Here is a 7,920-nt window from a genome sequence, read left to right on the forward strand (position 1 = left end):
GCAGAGTTGCCTTCCAACACTTCTGATCATGCTAGACAATGTCTGTAATATATTGTCACAGCGTCTCATTATATTAAGGAGGCAGCTTCTGATGCTGGTATTCTGGCGGCCAAAGCTTTTACTACGTCCATTTTGGCTCGCTGGATTCTCTGGTTAAGGTCCTGGTCTGTAGATCTGGACTCTAAGAAAACCCTGGAGGTACTCCCTTTTAAAGGGAGACATTCTTTCCAGAGAAGACCTCAACAAGATAGTAGCTGACTTAGCTTCTGCTAAAACAGCATGTCTACCTAGTACTGCTTCTTCGGTGCCGAAGGCTAAGAGTACTCCCTTTCATTCCTTTCATCCTTCAGGGAAAGCAAAAAGTCAGGCGTACCCGAAACAGGTTTGCACTTCCAAACCCATCAAGCCCAAACCCAAACGGGCCTGGGCTGCCCGTCAGCCTGCTTCCAAAATTGACAAGCCTGCCGCATGACGGGGCGGGCCTCCCTCTGGGGGATCCCAGGGTGGGGAACCGACTTCTAGGGTTTACCCAGGAAAGGTTGAAGACCACTTCCAATGTCAGGGTATGGGAAGTCGTCACTCAAGGTTACGCCGTATCCTTCAAGAATCGTCCCCCTCATCGATTATGCCTGACAGACGTCCCTTCGGATCAGGTGAAGGCAAAAACTCTTCATTCGGTGGTACAGTCCCTTCTGGACACAGAAGTGGTAGTACAGGTGTCTCTGGCTCAGAGAGGCAAGGGGTACTATTCACCGCTGTTCCTAGTCCCGAAACCGAATGGGTCCTCCCGGCCCATCCTCAACCTCAAGTCCATGAACAAATTTGTGAGGGTCTCCAAGTTTCGTATTGAAACTGTTCGCTCTATTGTTCTGGCATTGGAACCTGGGGATTATATGGTCTCCCTGGACATACAGGATGCTTACCTGCATATTCCCATTGCAGTGTCGCATCAGCAGTTCCTGAGGTTTGCAGTTGGCAACCTCCATTACCAATTTCGGGCATTACCTTTTGGTTTGACCACGGCTCCGCAAGTCTTCACCAAGGTCATGATGGTAATGACGGCTGTACTCCGCCGTCAAGGGGTCAGGATCCTACCGTACCTGGACGACTTGTTGATCCTGGCAAATTCCCCTGAAATTCTCCTACGCCATCTGGATCTGACTATCCAGTTTCTGCAAGCCCACGGGTGGCTCATCAACTTGAAGAAATCTTCTCTGGTCCCTGCTCAGAGCATAATGCACCTGGGGGCATTGTTGGACACTCACAACCAGTGGGTGTTCTTGTCTCAGGAGAAAGTCCTGAAGCTTCAGGACAGGATTCGATGCTTCCTATCTCGTTCGCAAGTGTCGATACATTCAGCAATGCAAGTGCTAGGTCTCATGGTGTCGGCTTTCGACATGGTGGAGGACACTCAATTCCATTCCCGCCCTCTACAGAAGCTGATTCTTGCCAAGTGGGACAGACTGCTTCACCGGGTCAGGACTCAAATGATCTCCTTGTCTCCGGGGGTCCGTCTGTCACTGAGCTGGTGGCTTCAGGACCAATGATTGAGCAGGGGTCGTCCCTTCTGGTTCTCCAACTGGGTCCTTTTGAGGACAGATGCCAGTCTGAGAGGTTGGGGCGCGGTGTTGGAGCAACACACCCTTCAGGGTTGGTGGACAAAGGAGTCTCTCCTCCCGATAAACATTCTGGAATTGCGGACGGTGTTCAATGCCCTGAACCTGGCCCAGCATTTAATACAGAACAGACCTTTTCAATTACAGTCAGACAATGCCACCACGGTGGCGTACATCAATCATCAAGGTGGCACTCGAAGCCGCATGGCAATGAGGGAAGTATAAAGGATTCTTCAGTGGGTGGAACGCCATCTGCCAGCCATATCGGCAGTGTTCATTCCAGGGGTCCTAAACTGGGAAGCGGCCTTTCTCAGTCATCAGGACGTAGACGCCAGAGAGTGGAGCCTCCATCCAGAGGTGTTTCAACTCCTCGTGGACAGGTGGGGCCTTCCAGATGTGGACCGGATGGCGTCTCGACACAATCATAACGTTCCGGTCTTCGGAGCAAGGACAAGGGATCTTTAAGCAGCATTCGTACTGGCAATTCCATGGAACTTTCAGCTGCCATACGTGTTTCCTCCGGTGTCACTCCTGCCCAGAGTAACAAGGAAGTTCAAGCAAGAAGGAGGAATCCTACTTCTGATCGCTCCCGCGTGGCCCATGCGGAATTGGTTCTGACCTTCAGGGTCTCTCGATAGAGCATCCTCTTCTACTTCCACAGCACCCAGATCTCCTCATTCAGGGCCCCTGTGTATATCAGGATTTAGCCCTGTTGGCTTTGACGGCATGTCTCTTGAAGCTTCCGTCTTGAGGGCCAAAGGATTTTCTGAGGCGGTAATTCAAACAATGTTGAAGTCCTGGAAACCGGCTTCTGCTCGGATTTACCATAGAGTCTGGAATTCTTACTTTGCTTGGTATGCATCTAACAATCATGACGCTTACAAGTTTAGTATGGCCAAACTTTTGGCCTTTCTACAACAGGGCCTGGACTTGGGCCTCCGTCTGGCCTCCATCAAGGTTCATATTTCTGCCTTGTAACTACTGAGGAGGAAAGGGATCTAGGAGTCACTATTTCAGATGACTTAAAGGCAGGTAAGCAATGTAACAAAGCAATGAGGAAGGCTAGTCAGATGCTTGGCTGCATTGGGAGAGGAATCAGCAGCAGAAAGAAAGAAGTAATAATGCCACTGTATAGGTCATTGGTACGGCCTCATCTAGAATACTGTGTTCAATTCTGGAGGCCATATCTTCAAAAGGATATTAATACATTAGAAACTGTACAAAGAAGGGCAACTAAAATGGTGCATGGCCTACATCTCAAAACATACCCAGAAAGACTAAGAAATCTCAATATGTATAGTTTGGAGCAGAGAAGGGAAAGGGGGGACATGATAGAAACTTTTAAATATATCAAGGGTTTTAACAAAGTCCAGGAGAGAAACATTCTCCAAATGAAGAGAAGCAGTAGGACACGAGGACATGCACTGAGACTGGAGGGGGGGAGGTTCAGGGGAAATTTGTGGAAAAATTACTTCACAGAAAGGGTAGTGGACAAGTGGAATAGCCTCCCATCGGAGGTGGTAGAGGATAAGACAGTAGAGCAATTTAAACATGCATGGGATAGACATAAGGATATCCTTACAAAGAAATAAGGATCAATTAAGGTTAGAGATTAAAAAAAAAAAAAAAAGGGGCAGACTAGATGGGCTAAGTGGTCCTTATCTGCCGACAAATTCTATGTTTCTATGTTTCTATTACTGATTTGGACTTTTTCATTATTTTGCCCAACCATGCAATATTAGTAAATATTTCCTTTAAAACCCACCTCTACTGGGGCCAAGTGCTGAGTACTGCAAGGCCAGTGTTAGGTGGTGTGGTCTCTGCTACTTCAGGCTCAGATCTTTATGGATAGATGGCAGGACAGGCTGTAGGGCCACAGGAATCATTTGATTGAGGATGGATGCCAAGGTTAGACCTTCCTTGTTCATAATGGCCTGCTGCTCCTTTATATCTTGGAGAGTGCTGTTAATGTATACCATATTGGTGTTGATGCTGCCCATCCTATCTAGTAATATTCCAGTGCTGTCTCTTCAATACTTACAAAGTCACAAACAGAAAGGAGATTGGTGTGTGTCCACATATTCTCCTGCTCCTCAGACTTCAGTGTCAGTGGTCCAGGCTCAATGACGTCTAGCTGGTCTGTGTGTAGAAAAATAACATGTGCTATAGCAAATGTGTCTTATGTCTCACATATTAATATATATATATATATATATATATATATATATTTATATGTATAAAAGTTTTGGGGGGTATATTTGTTAAAAGGTGGTTTGTCAAATCTACTAATCATTGGCAGCTTTGACCATTAAGGCCCATACACACTGGGTGATTTTGAGCTCAAAGTAGCTAATTTTTGGCATTTTGAGCTGCTTTGAGTATGTATGGCCAGGCGCATCATCACTGGCCTCCGCCATCTGTCGGCCTGTTTTACCAGCAAGTGAACCACTTTCCACAGTATCCTAATATGGAAAGTGGTTCACCTCCGTGAAAATCGCTAGGCCGGGTAAAAATCGCTCAGTGTGTATACACTGAGCAATTTTCCTGCCAGCGATTTTCACATCATCGCTGTGCATACACACTGGCCAAAACGCCCAGTGTGTATGCACCTTCAGAACTAAAACAGAATTAGAAATAAATGTTACATGATGCTTGTTTAGCGGTATCAGGTCAGATGGCCAACAGTAGCCATGTTGACATTCCTAATGGCAACAAAACAATTTCGATATTAGAATGTTGACGTGATTCAACATGCAGACATTCAAAATGTTGACATGTGAAATTTTGACATTCTGAGGATTCTGACATTTAGGGTTAGGCACTGCTAAGAGGAGTATGGTTAGGATGTGGGGGTGGTTAGGGTTATGCTGAGTAGGGGGTTAAGCACTATGGTGAGGGTTAGGATTAGGGGTAGGGATTAACGTTATGGATAGAAGTAGGACTACTCACTGGAATGCCACTGCTGAGACATCACTGCTGGAACTGTGACCGTCGTGATCCAGTAAGACACCGCTAGGCCTCCAGGGGCAGGTTGTTGACAGTTCATCATATTAACATATCATCCGTGTAGACATGATGAATGTCGACATGGTTAATGCATGTTGACAGTTTGACCACGTTGACATGATAACTGTCGACAAATCATACCACACCCTTGTTTAGCATTTATTTCTGTTGCCATATTAACTATCAGTAAAAACTGCAGACTATCAGTGGCTTTGACACGGTATATAATGCTGTTTTGCCATTTGTTTTACAGTATAAAAAAAAATAAAAATATTTGTTGTGCTTTTAACAGGGACCCTATGTGCATAAGCCTAGGAGGAAGCAGCCCATTGGAGGAGGAATGAGTGGAGATGGAAGTGCTGGAGAAGGGGCTGGTGGAGTTGCAGGAGGTGTTGCCATTGGAAGTTGGAGCAGGCAGAACTGTTGAAAGAGAGGCCAATGTAGGATGGGTCACTGATTCAGACACAGGTCTCCTGGAGAAGTTGACAAAGCTAAAGAAAACAGTTTACTTTTTTTCTTGACAGTTACACAATGGTACTCAGTACCGACACCTCTTTGTGGCAACATTTGTATCACTTATAACAAGTTCTGGAAACAGGAAGAAATCAGTTAAATAATTTATAAATAATAAAATAAACACCTGGAGACTTTTCCAGTACATTGAAGCTACTATGAATCTTGTATCAACCATTTTTTTCTGAGTACTGGTAACTTACTTCATAGCAAAAAAGCACTGCACATATCATATAATTTCCACTTATGCTTTAATATGATAGTGTTAGTCTTGCCATTCTGGGCAAATGTATGGTTATGTAATGTTTTTGTTAATAATAATTTCATATTAGTACCAGTAGTGGCTATTGCCATGGGCAAGCAGGCTTTTTGCCCGGGGTGCCACTACCCTGAGGGCGCCGCCGCCGCCGTGGCAAGAGCAGCTACTGATCCACCCTCCCTCCCCGTTCCCCGGCCCCCGGCTGCAGCGAGCGAAGTGTGCGCCCGCTGCAGCTGGCGTTGCTGACTGACTCTAGAGGTCAAAATTGACCCCTAGTGTCAGTGCGGTGCTGCTATGGGAGAGACGTCATGACGTCTCTCCCATAGAGAGGAGCCGGCGCCCGGAGACAGCAGCAGCAGAGGCAGCAGCAGTCCGGAAGCAGGAGCAGTATTGTGGGGTTTTTTTAGGGTTTCAAAGCGGTGCTACTACTGGGGGCACTACTACAGGGGGCACATACAGGGGCCACAGCTACAATAGGCACAGCTACTGGGGGCAGATCTACAGGGGGCACAACTACAGGGGGCGCATACTGGGGGCACTGCTACAGGGGGAACAGCTACTGGGGGCACAGCTACAAGGGGCACAACTACAGGGGGCACTGCTATAGGGGGCACTGCTACAAGGGGCACTGCTACAGGGGGAACAGCTACAGGAGGAACAGCTACAGGGGGAACAGCTACTGGGGGCACAGCTGCTGGGGGCACAAATGCTGGGGGCACAACTACAGAGGGCACAAGTACTGGGGGACACAGCTACATGGGGCACAGCAACAGGGGGCACAGCAACAGGGGGCACATACCGGGGGCACTGCTACAGGGTGCAAATCAACTGGGGGCACAGCTACAAGGGGCACAGATACTGGGGGCACTACTATAGGGGACACTGCTACTGGGGGCACAGCTACAAGGGGCACTACTAAAGGGGGCCATGCTACAGGGGGAAAATTAACTGGGGGCACAGCTGCTGGGGGTCAGAGGTGACACCCGGTGCGCGCCCCTGATCTCCTGCCGCGATTGCAGCGAGAAATGGGGCGTGGCCTTGTACTTAGGGGCGTGGCTTCGCGGGGATCCCGGAATCATCATTCTGTGGGCGTGCCCAGCATCTCCGGAGATGCTGAGCTTCCCCCAGAGCCAGTATCCGTCCGCTGTCGGCTCCTCTTCTGTGACAGGAGCCGGGTGCTGTAGGAGACTTTCTCACTGCAGCACCTGGTTCCTGTCAGTGCGGAGGAGCTGACATTTGGTGTCACCCTCCTCCAGGCGTCACACCCGGGTGCGGGCCACACCCCCCGCACCCGCCTTGTGACGCCACTGCTGGGGGTACAACTACTGGAGGCACAAGTACAGTGAGATAACTGTGGGCACGCCCCTTCCCTATGAAGAAACCACACCCCCTCCCTATGAAGAAGCCACACCCCTGTTTTGGGGCGCGCACCCTCGGCGTGCACCAACTGTATTTTACCTGGAGGGGGGGCACCACAGGAAACTTTCGCCCTGGGCGCCACAAGGTCTAGAACCGGCCCTGATTAGTACTGTAGTTAATGAGGGTGGTGTAATGGTTAGCATTACTGCAACACAGCTTCTCGGCCTTTTGGCTAAGATCAAGTGTAGTATCTGTTCTTATCAGTTCACGCTGACTGACGGTGCTACCTTGTTTCTTGGACCGACAATTGTCCTTCTCAGGGCTAAGCTTCACCCGGGCTGAGAAGCCAGAAAAATCTAAAGTCGAGACTGCGAGGAGAAGGAGAAGATCGCTTGAAGAGGGTGAAGATTTGCATCGCTCCCCAGCTACAGCAGAGGGTTAGACTTGTTTGCTCTGCCCTCTGGAGAAGATACCCTCCTCCGCCAGCAAGACTGCGTGGAGAAAAGGGACTTCGCCGGAGAAGCTCTGCAGCGCCCCCTACCTGCACTGGAGGGCTAGACTTGCTGGCTCTGCCCTCTGAAGCGACCGACCGCCTCTCCTCCTCTCGACGACAGCGCTGATCCTCCGCCCCGCCTTCTACGCCAAAAGGATCCGTGAGTATGGCCACCGCTGCCCCAGCCGCCGCTGTTCCAGCCCCTGCTGCTCCAGCCCCAGCTGCTCCAGCCTCTGCCTCCACTCCGGCCACCCTCGCCAAGAAGAGCCAGGCCAAGACGGCGAAAAAACCGCCAAAGCCCCCACCGGATCGGCCGCACCCAGCGCCACAACCCCTGCAGCAACGCCGCCAGCGGCACCCACCCAGGTGAGCACCAAGGACAAACCGACCCTGGAGCCCTGGATGAGGCATACCGTGGTGATGAAGCTGAAGGAGGTGGACGGACGGATGCCGGACATGACGGTGGAGACCTTTGGGAAGAAAATGATCCTGGACCAGGGCTTCTCGACCGCTGAAACCCTCAGCATCCAGAACTACCTGAAGGGGATCTTTTACATCACCTTCGCCTCCCTTGCCTGTTTTATACTGTAGTAACCTTGGGTACACACACCCTTACTCCTGTGACAGTATATCCAGTTTATTCTCACCAATACATTCACCATCCTGCTATCAAC

The 7,920-nt window shown here is 49.7% G+C and overlaps 1 pseudogene; it reads left to right on the forward strand.

The window, feature by feature from the left end:
- Positions 1–6,965: 6,965 nt before the first annotated feature.
- Positions 6,966–7,070, forward strand: LOC135052866 (U2 spliceosomal RNA; annotated as a pseudogene).
- Positions 7,071–7,920: the final 850 nt, after the last annotated feature.

This window comes from Pseudophryne corroboree, chromosome 2 (assembly GCF_028390025.1).
Source record: "Pseudophryne corroboree isolate aPseCor3 chromosome 2, aPseCor3.hap2, whole genome shotgun sequence".
In the NCBI taxonomy this organism is placed as follows: domain Eukaryota; kingdom Metazoa; phylum Chordata; class Amphibia; order Anura; family Myobatrachidae; genus Pseudophryne; species Pseudophryne corroboree.